Below are 19041 nucleotides of genomic sequence, written 5' to 3' on the forward strand. Positions count from 1 at the left end.
ATTATTAGTGGACCATGTTTTTTTATCTTAATGCCACTAACATATGTCCTTCATATCACAGACTTGTGCACTCAGATTTTTTTAAAGTAAGAATAGATCAGGAAAATTGCTTCTACTATTCAAATAATATAAGACGTTAGATTGTTCTGAGGTTTTGGTTTGAAACATTTGGCAAACTCATTCAACACTGATCACATTATTACTCTGAATGCCTACTCTGATCATGATTCAAAGTTTTCCTGAATACAATAGACTATTAGCTCTTATATCGTGTGTTCAAAATTGGAAATGTACACATACGTACCCTCTCCCAAAGGGCAAAACCTCTTCACCTTAATGTATGTGCTTATACAAGTTGTTTAGCTTCTTGTAAAAGTGTTTTCCTTTGGCTCATTATTGCCTTTTGTCAAATAATCTTGATAATGCTGTATAATAAATATTTTCTATTTATTAAATGTGTATGTTCCTTCTCTATACTTTGTAAGAGTTACAATAATAGAAATAGATTGGTATAAGAAATAATTGCAATGGTTTGATTTTGCTCAGAACATGTCTTCAATGAAAGTTGGAGAGCACCACACAGAATCTACAGACCAGGTAGGTGACAAGATAGAGAACAGTTTGATTATGAGGAAGGCAGTAACTCAAGCTCGAACAGTTTGAAATGAAATCCAAAATTTAAATTTTCAATGCCATGCAGACATTGTCATACATCTTTTTGATAGAATGTTTGAGGCTTGATAAATTCCTGCATCGCCAACAGAGCTTTAGAGACAGAAGCATCTGAAAACCCTCATCTTCCATTCATTTTTGCCCTATAAGGCTTTTCTGTCCTTGGCTCACACTCCAGGGAGACCTGATCTCTTACCTTCTTGATATCCTCCTGCTCACCCCAAGTTCTATTCTCCTGCATTTCAATGGAGACTTCACTGGTCCTCAAAACACGGGAGCCTCTTTTATTCCCATCTTCTGCGGTAAGATGCCTGCAAAGTAAGGCATCTACCAAGTGTCATTCAAAGAGAGAACAGGGGAGTACAAGGGCCACATCCATGAGATCCAGTGTTTAGATGGTAGGAGCAAGCTCTGTAAAGGAAGGCTGATGTCGAAGAAATTACCAGAATCAGGGCTGAGCCAGTGGTTTCTTCATTGTGCCCAGAAAATGGAATGAGAAATCATGAAATGAAACCTTGGTGTCTCAGGAGGAAAAGTCATAGGAGAGAGAATGAGAAACAAAAAAGCAAAAAGAAAAAAGAAGAAGAAGAAAATGAAAATGTTTCAGGTGTGTAGTCCAAAGATACACCCATATATTATAGTAAGTCATAAGGGCCTCCACTTGGAGAGTCCAGAAGCTTCACTAAGGAAGACATTTGGAGAAGTTGAGATTGGGATCCATATACCACAAATGATGTATAAATTGCTGCCCCAATAATTTCTACAGAGATTAATCTTGAGAGAGAATCAAAGAGAAGGGAAGCAACATTTTTATTAACCTACTCTGTGCCAGACATTTTGCTGGGTTCTTTGCATTCATTCTCATTTAATCTTCCCAGTACTACTGCCATATGAATATTTTAAAGAACTGAAATGACTTGCCCAGAGTCTCTCAGCTAGTGAGTGGTCCAGCAGAGATTTGACCTCCATCCTAAGCCAGTGCAGAGCCTGTGAATTCACGTTCCTCTCCAGAACCCAGGACAGTGTGTAGGAGTTGGTGTCTGTCATGACTGCTCCCCCTTTTGTATTTTCATAGCGTTCTATTCATAACCCCAACTACATTATGGTTTATGTCTCTTTCCCTCAATAGATTGTAAATTCCTTTTTGCTTGAGATCCATTTTCCTTTCTAATTTCTGAGCCTTCAGGGTAGAAATACTCAGTAAATGTTTTTTGAGAGAGTAAATGTGTATTATAACACCATATAGTTTTCTCAGCTCAATTCTCTGAAGATTTATGCCGAGATCCTTAAGGGGTCCAGAGTTCTGTATTTCTACCTACTGATCCTGACGCTGCCAACTGGAACAACACATGGTGTCACCATGAAAATCAAGCTCTCCTTTTGGCATCAGAAAGAGCTGTCCCACTGGGCAGCAGATCTGCCTTTCCTGCAGAATAGGGTGGGAATACTCAGTGTCGGATCAGCTGGGCCAGAGGTCTGGCAAGGCAGTACTAGACGTGGGAAATAGCGCCCTCTGCAGGAGAACTTCAGGTAAGACCTAGACTACTGAAGCCTGGCACCAGTTAGGCAATTAAGTCATCCATGGGGAAAGCATGGGCTGGGAGTTCCTTCCTTACAGAAGTACATGTCTTTAGACAAAGTGAAAGGCAAAACCAGTCACCAAGGCTTGGGAGAAGGTGAAGGAAATGGAGAGCCTAGTTAGGGAGTTGAAGTAATGATACGATTAAACCGGAAACTGACTTGATTTCCTCAGAGAAGCTTGGGAAGCAATGCTTATAAATTAATAAACAAGAGAAATGAAACTTAAGAATGAGGACAACAAAAACTGAAAAAGAAAATAATCATACAATCATAGAGTTGGAAGTAAATTTAGAAGTCACTTAAGATAAGCTCTCACCCAATTTATGATTCTATTCTCCTGTGTCCTGTTTCTCTTCTCATGACAGTTGGGGCCAGGTGAGAAGCCACCACCAACTAGGGTAGGACATGGAGAAGGGCTGGGGGTACAATGCCTATTGCCTGCACTTGTTCAAAGAGAGAAAGCAGCTAGCCCTGGATACCGGGAAAGAAAGTCTAAATCTATATTGTTAATTCAAGACGCTGGCCAGAGAACAGGACTAAGGCACAAATCCAGAATGAAGGTGTCTGAGGAATCAGGAAAACTAAGAGTGAGGACCAACAAGGCATGCAACAGGATGGTGGATGGCTGGAATTCCAGAGACAAAAAGCTGGTGGCTGCAGTGAGCTTTTGGTAAGACCCCCAGAGACTTACATGTGTGACCTGGTTTATTTTAAGGAATGGGATAGATTTAGGTGATTTGGGCCCTCTGCTTATGTATTTCCAGGGACTACGATCTTGCATTTGATAAGGGAAAGCTCTAATCGTTAGTAAAGTCTTCATTTACCAGAGCCAAAATTTGCCTTTCTCTAACTTTCACCTGATCAGAGTTCTGCCCTCTGGGAAAAGATTGAACAAATTTAGTCTACTCTGGGCGTGACTTCCCTTTAACCACTTGAACATAGTGATTGTGCCATTAGTTAGTGGTTTATTCTTCAAGCCAAATAGCTTCACTTCTTTTAACTGTTATCTTTGTTATTAGATTCCTTAACTCCTAATCAGGCCATGGTCATATTCCAATTTCTGAATATCCTTTAAAAAATGTTGCATCCAGAACTAGACATAATACTGCACAAACACTTTGACTCTCTTTAACCATTATTCCAGTATTGTTGCCTAAGATTATGTTAATTTTGTTAGCTGTCTTGCCACATTTTGAGCTCATGCTTAGCTCAGAGCCAGCTAGAACCCTTAAGCCATTTGCATATGGACTGCAGGAAAGGGATATGAATGTGAATATTTTAATAGGTGGGTTTCCCTAGAAACAGCCTCTGAGAGGAGGATTCGAATGACAGTTGAGTACTGGGGAAGTGATCCTTAGAAGCACCAATGAGAGAGTGGGGAAATGAGGCGGCAAATGATACCCAGCCAATACAGGTGCAACACCATGCAGGTTACCCCGTGGGACTCAGTCCTGCTGGAGACTTTGGCAGACAGTAGACAACATGCCTCATGTTTGTCCCCACTTCCCAAAGGGCAAGGGAGTTGGGAGCATTTAATTACCAATTCTTGTTACAGTTGAGGGATACTGGGGAGGGAGGTGCATGCTGGTTCCAGTTACTTCCAGTGTGTCCCATATGCAGGCTTCTGTCTCCAGAGAAAGCCTTCAGGCAAAAAGTTGCAGATGCCTGCAGTCGGAAACCTAAGAGTTGGCCTGTGTAGGGAAAGTGAGTGTCAAGAGGGAGCAGGGCACCAAGGGTATCTGCTATCATATGTGATATCGAGATAGATAGATAATAGCATGCATAAACAGAGATACAGATACCAGTACAAATAAAGGTATGAAAACAAAGAGCTGTAGAAGGCAAGGCAAAGGCATATTAGAGGGCTTGAAGTGAGAATGGTGTGCTTCTAGAATCAACCAGAAACTACTGTTTCTTTACAGCAAGAGAAAATTGCAAAAGAAAATGAAAGTGCAACCAACTATCCTTTAAATAAATTTATTGTTAGCCTCTGGATTCTTTCTTTAGAAGCAATGATTTCTTAAATTATGTCATTTTCTATTAAAAAGTAATAAAGTGCATGGTAGAAATTTAGAGAATTAAAGAAAGAAAAAAATCTATAGTCACATCCAAATATTAACATTACAGATATTTTGATTTGTCCTTCTAACGATTCTCATGCAAATAAGTTGGGTTTTAACAGAATTCGAACATCTTTCATTTATAATTTTTTTCCTGCTTTTGTCATTTAGCATTATGACCTAAGCAAGGATTTCGACTTGATTAGAGCTGAGGAATCACCTGCTTGTGGAGTTAGGCAAAGTTCCCTATCCCCATGGAATCTGAATCCAGGAACCCTTAGGGGAATAATTCATACCCAGTTCCCAACTGAGGTTCACTTACATAGCCACAGAGCTGAAAGACAATAGACGGGAGGGTCTTGTGGAAGCCAAGTTATGGAGAGGAGCAATAGATGACTTGAAAGGGAAAACAAACAAAGTCATGAAAAAAGAGAAAGGAATCCAGGCAAGAATCAGCAACAAGCCTGGGGTGGACAGGTGCAGTGATTAACCCATCAGAACTTAGTCCCTTGGTGATGGAGAGGGCTGTGTGGCTCAATGGCAAGAATGGATCTCTAGGGACCTAACAAGTCTTCCAGTCCCAACCCCCAGCCCCACATATAAAGTTTAGAATAAGCCACAAGAAGGGACAGGGATCTCCTTGTAGGCCAGCAGGAAAGATAAGCACTGCAGATGATGAGGGTCAGAATCCCTGTTTTGGGACAGCTGAGCAGAGCGCCGACTATAGCAGTGTAGTGAAACAGTACAGGTGACATCAATAGCAGAGATCAGGAGCAGGTGGTCCTGAGCTCTTAGCAACAGCAAGGGAGAGAGCCTCAAAGGATGTTAGAGGTCAACGGCGGTCAGTGCCACCACGTGGGCCGTCCAAGCCAGGAACAGAACTGGATAGAGGGCTGCGGAGAGATGTAGGGATCCTCCACAGGGACGAGTAAGGGAACCACAGGCAACAGCCAAGACAGATGGCAAAGCAGCAGCTGAAACGGAGGGGGGCAGAGGTGCAGGCTGCGTGCAGCTTGTATGAAAGGCAATGCTCTCCCTTCAAAGTCTCCGCAGAATTGGGAAACGCCATGGTATTTGCCTTGTGGCATGTAGAGCTGAGGGTAAATCATTAAAGTGACCTAATTAGTATTCACAAGCTAAAAGCATTGAAAGCATTTCTTACTGAGCCAGCCCTGATTGCCTAGTGGTTAAAGTTCAGCTCTCACTGCTTCAGCGGCCCGGGTTCACTTCCGATGGTGGAACCACTCCACCTGTCAGTTGCCATGCTGTGGCGGCGGCTCATGTAGAAGAGCAAAAAGACTTACGACTAGGATATACAACCATGTACTGGGGTTTAGGGGAGGAAAAAAAAAAAGAGGAAGGTTGGCAACAGATGTCAGCTCAGGGCGAATCTTTCCCTGCAAAAAACAAACAAAAAATAGCATTTCTTACTGACATTAACAAAAATACTCACAAACTTCACTACACGGAAACCTTGTAATTTACTGAACAATTCCCCTATTGTTAGACACTTAGATTGGTTATAATTTTTTGATCTTAATATAAAATAGTAACTTGTAGTAACTTTGATAAATAGTATGAGAAATCATGTCACACCAAAGTCTTGTTCTATATACAATATTTCTTTAAGTGGGTTTCTAAGATTATGTTATCAGTTATTTGATAATTATTATTTATTCCCTGCCAAATAATATATATTTTACATTACATTTAACTCTGTAACATCCTTTGAGGTAGGACTTATTCTCATTTTAAAAATGAGAAAACTGAGGCTCAAAAAAGATAAAGTAGGGTCAGTCCTGTTGCCTAATGGTTAAGTTTGGTGCCTTCCACTGCAGTGGCCCAGGTTGGTTTCCCCAGTGCGGACCTACATGACTTGTTGGTGGCCATGCTATGATGGCGACCCACATACAAAGTAGAGGAAGATTGGCACAGATGTTAGCTCAGGGCAAATCTTCCTCAGGAAAATGAGGAAGCTTGGCACTCATTGTTAGCTCAGGGTGAATCTTCCTCAGCAAAAAAAAAAAAAAAAAAAAAAATGAAGATGAACTAAATTGCCTAAAATCACAAATCTAGTCGGATATAGAGCTGTCAATATACTCCCTGGATTCCACACTCTGAACCACCATACTATGCTGAATACTATGTTGAAAATACTATACTGAAAACTGTCCTGAAACCTCTTGATACAAATAAGCACACTTCATTTGAATTGCAAAATGATGGAAAATTTATATTGCCTGCTCCAGAATCACCAGTTGGGAAATGGATATGGTTTATCCCCCAAAGGACTTCCAGATTCCATGGAGTTGGGGAAGTTTGCCTAACTCCACAAGCAGAATCACCAACACATCGACTCACAATGAAAAGCCACCAAGAAAAAAAAGATTCTAACTCAAAATCACTGTTTAATTGTAGTAATTGGTAAAGATATTGGAAAAACACTTGCAGTAAAATATATTTATAGTAATTATTATGTTCTGTGGTTCTGCAACTTAATAAATAACATGCCATTCTAAAGTAACATGTTTACCGGGAATTTCTAAAAGGGTCACTCTTTTTAAATAGGTAATTATTATTTCCAGAACATTTACTAAAATAATTTAAAGTAAAAAAAAAAAAGTTAGTGAAAGAATGACCCCTCTGCTCAAAACTGTGAAAAATTTCACTAGTAGACATAAAGAGAGTTAGCTAAATTTCTAATGAGTGCCACTCCAAATTACAAGATTGAGATCCTCATTGTTTAGCTATCACTAAAACTTGAACACATTACTACCTTCTTCAAATAAATTCAGCCTAGCAGACTCAATGTACCTAAATGTTTCTCTCACTAAAGTAGCGCATCTAGTTTAGGGGAAGATTGCAATATGTTTGAAAGAACTCTAGATTGAAAATATTTAGCTATACGCAAAATTAGCTGTTTGTGGGTAAATCACTTAATTTCTTTAAGCCTCAGCATTTTTAATGTCTAAAGTAATGAATTTAGATTATATAAAATAATAATAAATGTATTAAAGACCTATTATGTGCCCCTACATCACAGCATTGTATCCTTGATGTTGTTTAATTCATACAGCTCTGTGAAGTAGTTGTGAAGTCTGTTACTCAGGATATACTAGATTGTGCTACAGCATCAAGGAGGAAGGGAGGGAGGGAGGGAGGGAGGGAGGGCAGAACGGAAGGAGACAGAGGGACGAGAAAGAAGAAGGGGAGAACAGGAGAGAGGATGGAAATCTCAGTGTCTTAATAAAATAACATTTATTTCACATGCACATAAAATCACATGCAGGTTGGGCCACCCCCCTTCCTGCTGGGAGCAACCCTAGCTAGAAGATGTGGTCTCCAAGTCACTGCAGCAAGGGACACCCGTGAGCTAGAGGTTTGTGCAAGATGTTTGTAAGAGCCAGACCAGAAGTAGATGGCTTCACATCCACCCACACTCCTTGACTCTAGAGCCAGTCATGTGTCCTCTGAAATCTAACTGCAAGAGAGGCTGGGAAATGTAGTCATCCTAATGCCTAAGGCCAGAAATGGTGAACCCATTTCATTGTCTCTGCCATAGTTATCCTCAATCTACAGAGAAGACAATTGGGGCTTAGATCTACTAAGTACTTGCCTAACGTCACTCAGCTAATAAGTGATGATGAGGAAATTGACAGGATGGCCAGAATCCAGGACTCACCTTACTGAAGACAAAGTCATGCAAACTTCTGAGTCCCCTTGCCCTTTGCAGCCAGTAAATAGAGTACTTAGTAGCACAGATTCTTTTGATTTGTTTTCCTTTTTCAATTTTCCACTACAATGCATGATGTGCTTCCATATAGCCACATAAACTAGCACATGGCAGAAATATTTATCTCAGAATTTTGTGACCAACCTTTTCCATCTATCAAACCCAGTCTGATGGTGATAAGTGCCACCAAGTCTTCAAGAAAGGTTCTGTCACCCCAAGTAACAAGATGTGACTTAAAATAACCTTAATCCTTCCATGGGATATTTAATTTACCATAAGTAGTGGTGATGGGGGAAGCACTTTTAAATGATTGAAAACATCATTAAAGTTCCTAACTTTCCTATAATTTTTAACTAAATAAAAATTAACTTCTCTTCTTACTGCCTACTTGTTAAATAACTAATTAAAACATTACAAGATGGGGGTGTGTGAAGTTCATACATCCACAGGGTTATTGTAGAGCCTCTGTGATAGCGTGAAATACTTTTCTGGGAGAGAGAGGACCTGTAATTAGTGAGTGGTTTCTGCTCATTCAGACTGGTAATATCTGACTCCGTAAAATACAATCAATTTCTCCTGTAGAAATAGGTATTATCTATTACTTGATTAGATACATTTTATTTCTCCCATGAAAAGCACACTCTTTAGTGGAGAAAGTGGCTGCAGCCTCCCCAGCAAAAGAGAGCCTCAGCGGTACAGGGCCTGAGACACAGAGAGAGGGAATTACAAAGGGGCTCTGACCTCTGACCCACATTCGCAAGAGCAGTGACTCCTGTAGGTCAACACGACTGTCCCCAAGACACAAGGAGGGTGTCATTTATGGCATTATTTAATTCACTTCTCTGATCAGGTTCTCTGCCACACAGATTTTCAGAGAATTCCTACCCATTCTCAGAGGTAGTAAAACATTGGTCAAACATTGTATTGTTTCAGCCTGTTCTACCTTCAGAAATGCTGTGATCCTCATACAGCCTCTTCTATCCCCCAGGTCTGAATCTCTAGATCTGAGGTATGAATCTCCAGAGACTGTAAATACTATCCACCTTCCCTTTCCTATTCAACCATTCTAAATTTGCCCAAATATAAAGGCTAAGCTACAGAAAAATATGCACTCATGAAAGATTTAGTTTGGCCTGATTATCATCTTGCTGTTTACCATTTCTGTTGGCATAGGCAGGTAAAATTGAATGACAAATTTCATTTTCCTCTGGCTCTTGTGTATGTTAAAATAATAATACTGCAGAGCATTATGTACAATGTATAAAGCAGTTTCAGTTGAAATCAAAAGTCCTCTATACTCCTCTTCCTTACAACCAACATAAATATGAGACAGGTTTTAATTTTACCTCCAAAAATGTGTATCTAAAGCTTAAGAAACACCATCTCTGTATATTTAAAATAAAAATATATATATTTCCAAGCTGATTCTCCTTAAGCCTCAGTCTAGAAAGAGTCCTGAACCACTGCTGAATATTAAAATAAACTTCACCTCCATTGTCAAAGTAAAAGGAAGGAGAGGAAAATATTTTTCCTACGATTTTGTAAATCATAGGATCCCCAGAAATTGGAAATAAAGCCTGAAGTATCAGTGAATTTAATTCCTGAGCAAATACCGTTGTTCTTTATATTCAAAAATAAAGTTAGAAAAGGGTATTTATGTGTACACCACTGCCCAATTTGACCATATAACTGCTCAGACATAAATAAAATGTCACTAGCTAGTTTATTGTGTCACCTGGCCAAAGGCAGGATTGAGGTTCTTTTCTTTCCTGAGACCCTTCTGGTACAAGTGAGTATCACAATATTTTACACATTTAGCAGTTTGTTGCTGAGCATCAGGGCTCAGGCTGGGAACCTCACAATCTAATGATTTTCGACTGTGCTTCTTCCAGTAGAAGTAAACCCTCATTGTTGGAAACAGACAACCAACACCATGGGGGTCTTTCCAGCCCCCAGGTTTTAGATAAATCAGTTCACAACAATGAATGTGAAAAATATAGTGGAGTCCCTCCAAGGCAGTGGTTTTTAACCTGCGCTGCGTTGCAGAAGTGCTCACAGAGCTTAAAAATAAATGAAACACACCTGGGCCTAATCTCCCAATGTTTCTACTATGCAGCCGGGGTTGAGAATCACTGTCTTAAGGGTAGGAGTGTAGACACTGGATAAAAGAAAACAGCAGCAGCAGCAGCCATCCTCACGAGTTGTAGAAAAGTCTATAGAAAAAAAAAAAAAATCATAGGATCGGGGCTCGCCTGGTGGCGTAGTGATTAAGTTCACATGCTTCACTTCGGCAGTCTGGGGCTCTCAGGGTCAGATCCCAGGCACAGACCTGTACACCACTCAACAAGCCATGCTGTGGCAGCGTCCCACATACAAAATAGAGAAAGATGGGCACAGATGTTAGCTCAGGGCCAAGCTTTCTCACCAAAAAATAAATAAATAAATAAATCATGCTCCTACCTATCAACCTGGTTCACATCTTGAATAACAAGCTGACAGCTCAGCCATCATGACCTAGGATGCCCCCATAGAATCCACCAAATGGAGGAAGAAAAGCTACATCAAACAACATTAAACAACAACTCTTAAGAAAATGAAGAACTTTCTTCCCTCATCTTTATTACTCTTCATCTTTCAACAGGAACTAACCTCCTCCAATGAGAGTTGGGTTTAGACTGAATACCAAATGAGGCAGGTGGGAATGTGAGAGGCAATGTTGGAAGATGAACTTTATGTACCCTCAACAACAACAACAAAATCATTGGTTTAATTTTTTATATTTCCCTCTCTGTATAGACATGGATGCTCTTTTCTCTTCATCGATGTTCCACCCATGGTTCTTGTATTTTCTGTGAATAATCCCATACTTGACTCATTAAGCAGCTGGTTATAAAGAACCTACAGAGAGCCAGGCATTGTACTCTGCTCCAAGAGTTCACAGGCGATTCAAAAACTAGACACGTTTACAAAATGTCCAGGAACACAAAAGTGGGAATGACCGGTTCCGGTGCAGTTCAGAGCCTTCCCTCTGCTCAGCAGGCATGACCACTGCCTGTCTGCTGCATTGTCAGCCCACCTGGTGTTCAAACAACAGAGCTGTGCAGAGAGGCACTGCAGCGGGTCCATAATTAGATCATGTCTTATCGATGTTTTTATCTCCCAGACGACCTTGTGCATATTAATTGCCCAGTAAATGCCCAATCAATCAATAAATAACAATTGCTGAATTTCAAAGGGAGATTGTCTTCAACAGTTTCTTATTCTATAACCATTAATGTTGCACAACACACCCAGCTGGGTGAGCAGTGTGGGATAGGTTGCTGAGAGACCGAAGAAAAGACCCGGAGACAGCAAACGAGACATGTGGGTTTATCAGGGAGTTACTTACAGGGAGGTCCAGTGGCGGCCAGTTGGACAGGAAATGTGCACCCTACTACCGCCCCCTGAGAGAAGCTTGTTTAAGTCGGCAGAGGAACAAAGACTGTGTGCTTGCCAAGGGGGACTGTCCCTTTATGACCTGCATTCCAAGGACCAGACCACCCACCCCACCCAGCCTCTCGAAGGGCCTGGCCTCTGTGTTCCCTTAGACCACGAGGTCTCTGTGCTAACTCACCTTCCCTCCACAACTGAGAAAACAGCTGGGTTGGCCAAGCCCAGAACTGTTATCATCATGAGAGCCGGCCTGTAGGCCTGTAGCCCAGACAAGAAGCTTCAAGGACACATGGTTTAAAGGGCACATGGGCTAGTGCCCCTACAATGAATAATAGGGGAAATGCAGAAACAGATTGTCAATTTAGGTGGCATTTAATGCTCCTGACACCCACTTGTGAATTGTGGAATTTCCTTACTGTTTCGAAAGGAGAATTATAACTAGGATCACGGCTCGTGGCTGTTTTGGTTTGTGTGTGTGTGTGCATGTGTGACATAAGACGTGTCCCAGGTTCTCTTGAGACCATAAAGATGAAAAAGAAAGGAGCCCACAGCTTCAGAAACTCTAATAGACACGTTACATAAATGATGTCGTTTAATTTATTATTATATTTACTCTTTATTATCTCATTTGATTTAATCTTTCATGACAACCTTATGAGTTTTAGTATTATTCTTTCTTAAATTTGTAGCCGGATCTTACACCATAAGCCCATTCTCTTTTCTGCACTGGAATTTCCTCCCCCCAAAATTTGTGTATAAAAACAGAATATCAAGGGTATTTTATGTTCAAATAATTTTGCAAACTCCCAGTTAAGCAAAGTTAAAGACACTTCTTTACTACAGAACATCTTAGAGCTTTCAAATGCAATATTCATAGGAACTCTCTAAGAGAGTGATATGTACACAATGTTAACTGATTTGACCACGGAAACCTTTGTTAAGATGTCTTCTCTTGAGGACACAGTCTAGAGAACAACCTTTTGTGAAGTTCTGCTTTATACTATACTGCCCTCAGAAGCTATAGGCTCCCAAGAGAGTTGAATAAAGGCACAAATACCCATCTTGAAAGCAGAATGTGGTCAGCATCCTCAGAGAGGTAGAGAGAGAAGCCAGGGCAGTTCAGAGTAAAAATAAAATACCTCCAGCTGCTAGACTAGGCTGCCCAGGAAACGTGACATTTAGTATCTCTCATCAGTGACATCAATTTCTTCCCAGGACCCCACAGTCCAAATCCAGCGATTAGCAACCTTAGCTGCAATTTAGATCCCTGGGAAGCTCAAACAAATGCTGATATCTGGGTCCTACTCCCGCAGAGTCTGATTTATCTGGTTTGCAGTGTGACCTAGACATCAAGATTTTTAGATTTGCCCAAGCGATATAATGAGCAGTCAAGGTTGAGACCACAGCTGTGAACTTCGGCAAAGTCTGTCACTTGCCTTATCCAGAATAAAGAACTGATGTTTTCTCTGCAACAATTCCCATGCCACTCCTCTCAGCTGTTCCCATAGCCAACAGCCATAAGCCAGGTGTAGGTTTTAACCTAATTTATATCTGTGCCAGCACTGCCATGTTTCCAGATTTGCTTCCTTCTTTCAGTTTTCTCTCCTGAGATAGGCCTCACGTTAAAAGGCTACAGAATCATTTCCGAATCAGGATAACAAATTCACTAACAGCACAAGCTCAGTGTCAGATTGCCAGAATTCAAATATATCAAATATATCAAATATACCTAGTAAGATACCCAACTTTTTAAGCCTTGGTTCCCTCATATGTAAAACAGAGTTAATAATAATAATACCAACCCTTATAGAGTTGTTCTGAGGATTTTAACAAGCTAATCCTGGAAACACCCAGAGCAGGGCCTGGTACATATTTGACACTCATTAAATGTTAGCTGTCATTGACACCTCATCATTATCATTTCATCACTTTTTCAATGACCTCGTATATCTTTCCAGATGTCAGAGAAAGCTTGCTGGGAGCTGGGAGCTTCCTAGAGATGCAGAATGTCAGGCTCCACCCAGACTTGCATTTTTCGAGGTGAAGTGTGTGCACATTCAAGTCAGAGAGACATTGCTCTGGTTCAGCGGTCCTCAGCATTGCTGCAGATTAGAATCACCTGGAGATGTTTTTAAAACTCTACCCTGAACTAACTAAATCAGAATTTCCGGGGATGGGACCCAGGCATCAGTATTTTCAGTGTCATTGGTGATTTCAGGGTGCAGCTAAAGTTGAGAAACTGTGGTTTAAGTCTAGAGACGATCAATAGTCTCTAAAGTCCTCATTCTAGGCCACCCTCTCCCTCCCGCTCTTTCCCTCTCCCGCCATCTCCCTTTCTTTCTCTCTCACTCTCTTCTCTCCTACTGAAGCCAAATTCTATTTTCCTTTCTAAATTTGTATGCGTCTTCTTCCCTCAACCTTGCTTATGTTCAGATTCTAAACTCTAACACCATAGTTGATAACTCCCTTATGTGAAAGAGAATAAGCTATTATTCCAAACTCATCAGCCTTTGCCACTTTCTAGATGAGCCCCCACAACTCTGATTACATTAACTCAGCCTGTAGCTTCATCCACACCACCTGCATATACATCCTTTCCACTCAAATCTAGTAAAGGGAAAAGTCTATATCTATTTTAACTCCTAGGAGGTGAACATTTCTAGACACAAAAACAAACAATAAAACCTTTGTTTGAAAAAACAGTTTGTCCAAACATAGCAAGAAGATGGATTGTGATACCTAATTTTTATAGCTTTCGGACTTCTTTTACTTTTATGATCATATGTGATTCTCACAACAGTAAACCTCATTTTGCAGTCAAATAAAGTGAGGCCCAGAGGGGTTAGATGACTTGTCCATGTCCGCAGAGCTAGTAAGTCGCTAAGCTAGGTCTTACACACTTACCTTCTGGTATAGTTAAGGCTGTTTCTTTCACACCATGCTCCAAGTCAGAAGGTCCGAAATGTGATTGCTCAAACTCAGTGTCAGGTTGTGCCAACTAATGAGAATGAAGTGGGATACTGTGAGCTGTGCTTGTCTCTGTCTTTGCCTAATTATGTCAGGATGCCGAACAAGACCTGCCTCTGTGGCTTAGACGTTCTACATTAGACAAAATGTAGAGATCTGGGACTTTGAATCTGTCTATTTTCCTTCAGTACCTTTCAATTTCTTCACTCAAAAATGTGCTAGTCCCTGGTCAGGCTTCTGTACAAAACCACTGCAATATTTGCCTGGGTATTGGGTTTCTGGCATTGTCTTTGACCTGAAATGTACCTGTTTCCCACAGGCTCACTCAGTCTGCCACCTCTCACTAAATGTGGTTCAGGAATAGAAGGGAGGGCTGGAGACCTGCATATAATAGAAAAACAAAACAAACAAATACTAAATAGGGAACTGCATCACTTATCTCTCAAGAGCATTGAATTAAATGATAAAGCACCACTGAAAAAGCACCAACCATTCCCACTCCAAAAACATGCTCATTGCATGTTTCATTTCATTCATTGTATTCTTCAGCTCCAGAATTTTTGTTTTTTTATTGTACACTTGAAATTTGCTAAGAAGGTATATCTTAATGTTCTCACCACAAAAAAAAAGTAATTATGTGAGGTGATAAATATTTTCATTACATGGATAGATATGTTAATTACATTGATTGTGGCAGTCATTCATTTCACAATGTATACCAAGTTGTACACCTTAAATATATACAATTTTCATTTTTCAAAAAAATTAAGTGCATAAGAGTATGTCTATAATTTATTTTCAGTAAAACTAAAAGTTTATGGTCATTTACCCATAGGTACATGCTATTTGCATAAAATAATGGTTACCCTGGAGAATAGAAATGAGAAGACATTTATTTTTATGTTTCCTCTTTAAATAAAAATTGAATATCCATGGTGGGGATAGACCAGAGGTTTACTCATCAGTCTGTGATATTTCAAATAAAAACTATTCTTAGGGGGCAGGCCCTGTGGTGTGGTGGTTGGGTTTGCGCTCGCCGCTTCAGCAGCCAGGGGTTCGCAGGTTCGGGTCCCGGGTGCGGACCTACACACTGTTCATCAAGCCATGCTGTGGTGGCATCCCACATGCAAAATAGAGGAAGATGGGCACAGATGTTAGCTCAGGGCCACTCTTCTTCAAGCAAAAAGAGGAAGATTAGCAAAAGATGTTAGCTCAGGGCTGATCTTCCTCACCAAAAAAAAAAAAAAGAAAAGAAAAAACCACAACTATTCTTAGCACTTTTAAAAAATACTCATAACTTCATGATGTTCCACTTTGAACATAACCCAAATTCAAATGTTTAAGACACATGCACAAAATACATACCAATGCAGTTACTTCTACCATTTTATTGCAGCCAAATGAGAGTTTTAATGAAATAAAAGGCCCAGAGCCTTTAGTTAGAAATGATCTCCATCACCCCTTTATGTCAATAATATGTCATCTGTTTCTCTATTCTAGCATAGCTTATTCTAGAACAACATGGGTATGTCTATCCCAACCACTAGCCTGAGATATCAGGAGGGCAGGTGTATGTCTAGCACATCTTCGTATCACAGCAAAGCCATGTTCCGTGTTTTGTACATTGTATATACACATATTGAATGCTGAATACTTTTAACTGTATTGAAAAACATTTAAATGACTGTAGAGATTTGTTGTCTCCATCCTAATGACTAGAATAGTGCTTGACACCAAGTGGACCAATCATTATTAATGAATGAATAAACATCTGACTAAGTGAATGAATAAACGAAGTTTTTAAAAATTGAGTGTGCATTCCAAAGAACCTAGTTTATTTAGCAAGCTCTAGGGAATCAAAGGAATTAAGACTTGCAAAATGAAAGAGAAGCCATGCTATAAATAAGAGAATAAGTTTTAGCCTTGTTATTTCTGATATTTTCTAGGAGTTTGGTTGTTATATCTCAAATACTCAAGTTTGAGATCTTTGGACAAGGGAAGTTCAGATCTTCAAAGTCCCTCTGTGACAACGACCAGGAATGAATGCTTTTTAGCTAGCAGTGCCAATGTTTCCAAATCCTTATGTTTGTTCATGAGCAACTTCCTGCAGGAGAGGGAAGTATCATGAAGTATTCTGCAAATGCTAGGCATATGTGTATGCATCTAGCAGGGCCGGGATCAGAGCTGAACCTTTAATAAACCCATAAAGTATTTCTGCTGAAATAATATTCTTAAAATACCATTTAGTTTTGCATAAGCAACTAACATACTTGAATCTTATTGAGTCTTATCCAGTTTTCAGGAATTATGGGGGAGAGAGGAACAAATTAAATGACGCTATGAAGAAGCAAGCAGATAAACCCAGATTGTGAGACATTTTACAGGAAATTGACTTAGTTTCTTTAACAAGTTAAGGGCATGAAAAATAAAAAGGTAGAGCATACTGCTCTAGATTAAGATGTCTTAATGATAATGATGACCTAATGTTACTTAAGTAGTTACAATTGAAAGAAATATGTAAACTTTTAAAAGACTTTTTTTTTTTTTTTAGCTAATTGAAGACATTTGAAAATGGACTGCGTGTTGCATGATATCAAAAGTTATTGTCAACTTCTGGTTTCCAGCTCTGCATACAAGAAGCTTGGAGGTCGCCACTCCACCCTAACAAGTAAAAAGTTGAAAAAAATTAAAAATACTTGTGAAGTTCACAGTCCAGAGACATAGGCTCACTAAAAGCCTGAGACCTAATCATAGGACTAGAGAATGCTCCCCCTCCCCCCACACCTCACCACCACATTACTAAAGGTCTATTTACAGCAGTTCCTCTTACCCAGTTCATCATGTCTGGCTAGCAAGAAAAAAATTACAAGGCATACCAAAAGGCAACAAACACAATTTGAAGAGACAGAGCAAACATCAGAACCAGACATGGCAGAAATGTTGGAGTTATCGGAGTGGGAATTTAAGATAACTATGATTACTATGCTAAGTGCTCTAACAAATAAAATAGACAGCATGTAAGAACAGATGGGCAATGTAAGCAGAAAGATGGAAATCCTAAGAATCAAGAGGAAATGCTAGAGATCAAAAACACTGTAACAGAAATAAAGAATGTCATTCATGGGCTTAATAGTAGACTGGACACAGCTGAGGAAAGACTCCCTGAGCTTGAGAATATCTCCATAGGAACTTCCAAAACTGAAAAACAAAGAGAATGAAACAGAATAGAATATCCAAGGACTGTGGGACAACTACAAAAGGTATAACATACATTTAATGGGGATAGAAGAAGAGAGAGGAACAGAAGAAATATTTGAAAGAATAATGACTAAAAATTTCCCCAAATTATTGCCAGACACAAAACCACAGATTCAGGAAGCTCACAGAACACCAAGCAGGATATATAGCCAAAAAAAAACTACAAGTAGGTATATCTTTTTCAAACTACAGAAAATCAAAGATAAAGAAAAAAGTCCTGAAAGAAGACAAAGGGAGAAAAATCTTACCTAGGGAGGAACAAAGATAAGAATTAGATCAAACTTCTTTTCAGAAACTTAGAAGCAAGAAGAGAGTGGAGTAAAATAGTTCAAGTGTTGAGAAAAAAAATGCCAACCTAGAATTCTGTATCCTGTGAAATCATCCTTCAAAAGTGAATAAAAAATAAAGACTTTCTCAGACAAACAAAAATTGAGAAAATTTGTTGCCAGTAGACCTGCCTCACAAGAAATGTTGAGTTTTTAGAAAGAAGAAAACTAATATAGGTCACAAACTCAGATCTACATAAAGAAACAAAGAGCATCAAAGAAAGATTAACTGAAAGTAAAACAAAAACATTTACTTTTCATATTCTTAATTGATCTAACAGATAATGGATTGTTCAAAATAATAAGAGCAATAATGTATTCTATCACATATACGTATATATCCATATATATGCTTATATATAAATGAAATGAATGAAGGCAATGATACAAGGGACAAAAGGGAGAAATTAGTATTATTTGGTTATTATAAGATACTTACACACCTGTGAAGTGGTAAAGTGTTATTTGAAAGTGGACTTGGATTAGTTGTAAAAGCATATTGCAAACTCCAGGGCAACCGCTAAAAAAAGTTTTAAAAAAAGCAGTATAACTGATATGCTAAGAAAGGAGAAAATGGAATCATAAAAAATGCTCAATTAAAAGACACAAGGCAGAAAAAGTAAATGGCAAAAATAGGAACAAAAAAATGGACAACAAAAAGAAAACTAACAAATATGGTACATATTAATCCAACTATATCGATAATCACTTTGAATGTCAGTTGCCTAAATGTACCCATTAAAAGACAGAGATTGTCAAAGTGGGGTCAATAAACATAACCCAACTATATGTTGTCTGTAAGAAACCCACTTTAAATGTAAAGACACATATAGATTAACAGTAAATGGATAGAGAAAAATATACCATGCTAACACTAATCAAAGGAAAGCAGGAGTAGCTATATTAATTATGACAAAGCAGACATCAAAGCAAGGAGAATTATCAGGGATAAAAAAGGGCATTATATAACATTAAAGTGTCAATTCTCCAAGAAGACATAACAATCTTTAAT

General features: G+C 39.3%; 1 pseudogene; it reads left to right on the forward strand.

Annotated features, from left to right (window-relative positions):
* Window positions 1–549: 549 nt before the first annotated feature.
* The window catches only part of LOC131399773 (elongation factor 1-alpha 1-like), a 43924-nt pseudogene continuing 25432 nt past the window's right edge, over window positions 550–19041 (forward strand).

The sequence above is a fragment of the Diceros bicornis genome, chromosome 39 (assembly GCF_020826845.1).
Source record: "Diceros bicornis minor isolate mBicDic1 chromosome 39, mDicBic1.mat.cur, whole genome shotgun sequence".
Classification (NCBI taxonomy): Eukaryota; Metazoa; Chordata; class Mammalia; order Perissodactyla; family Rhinocerotidae; genus Diceros; species Diceros bicornis.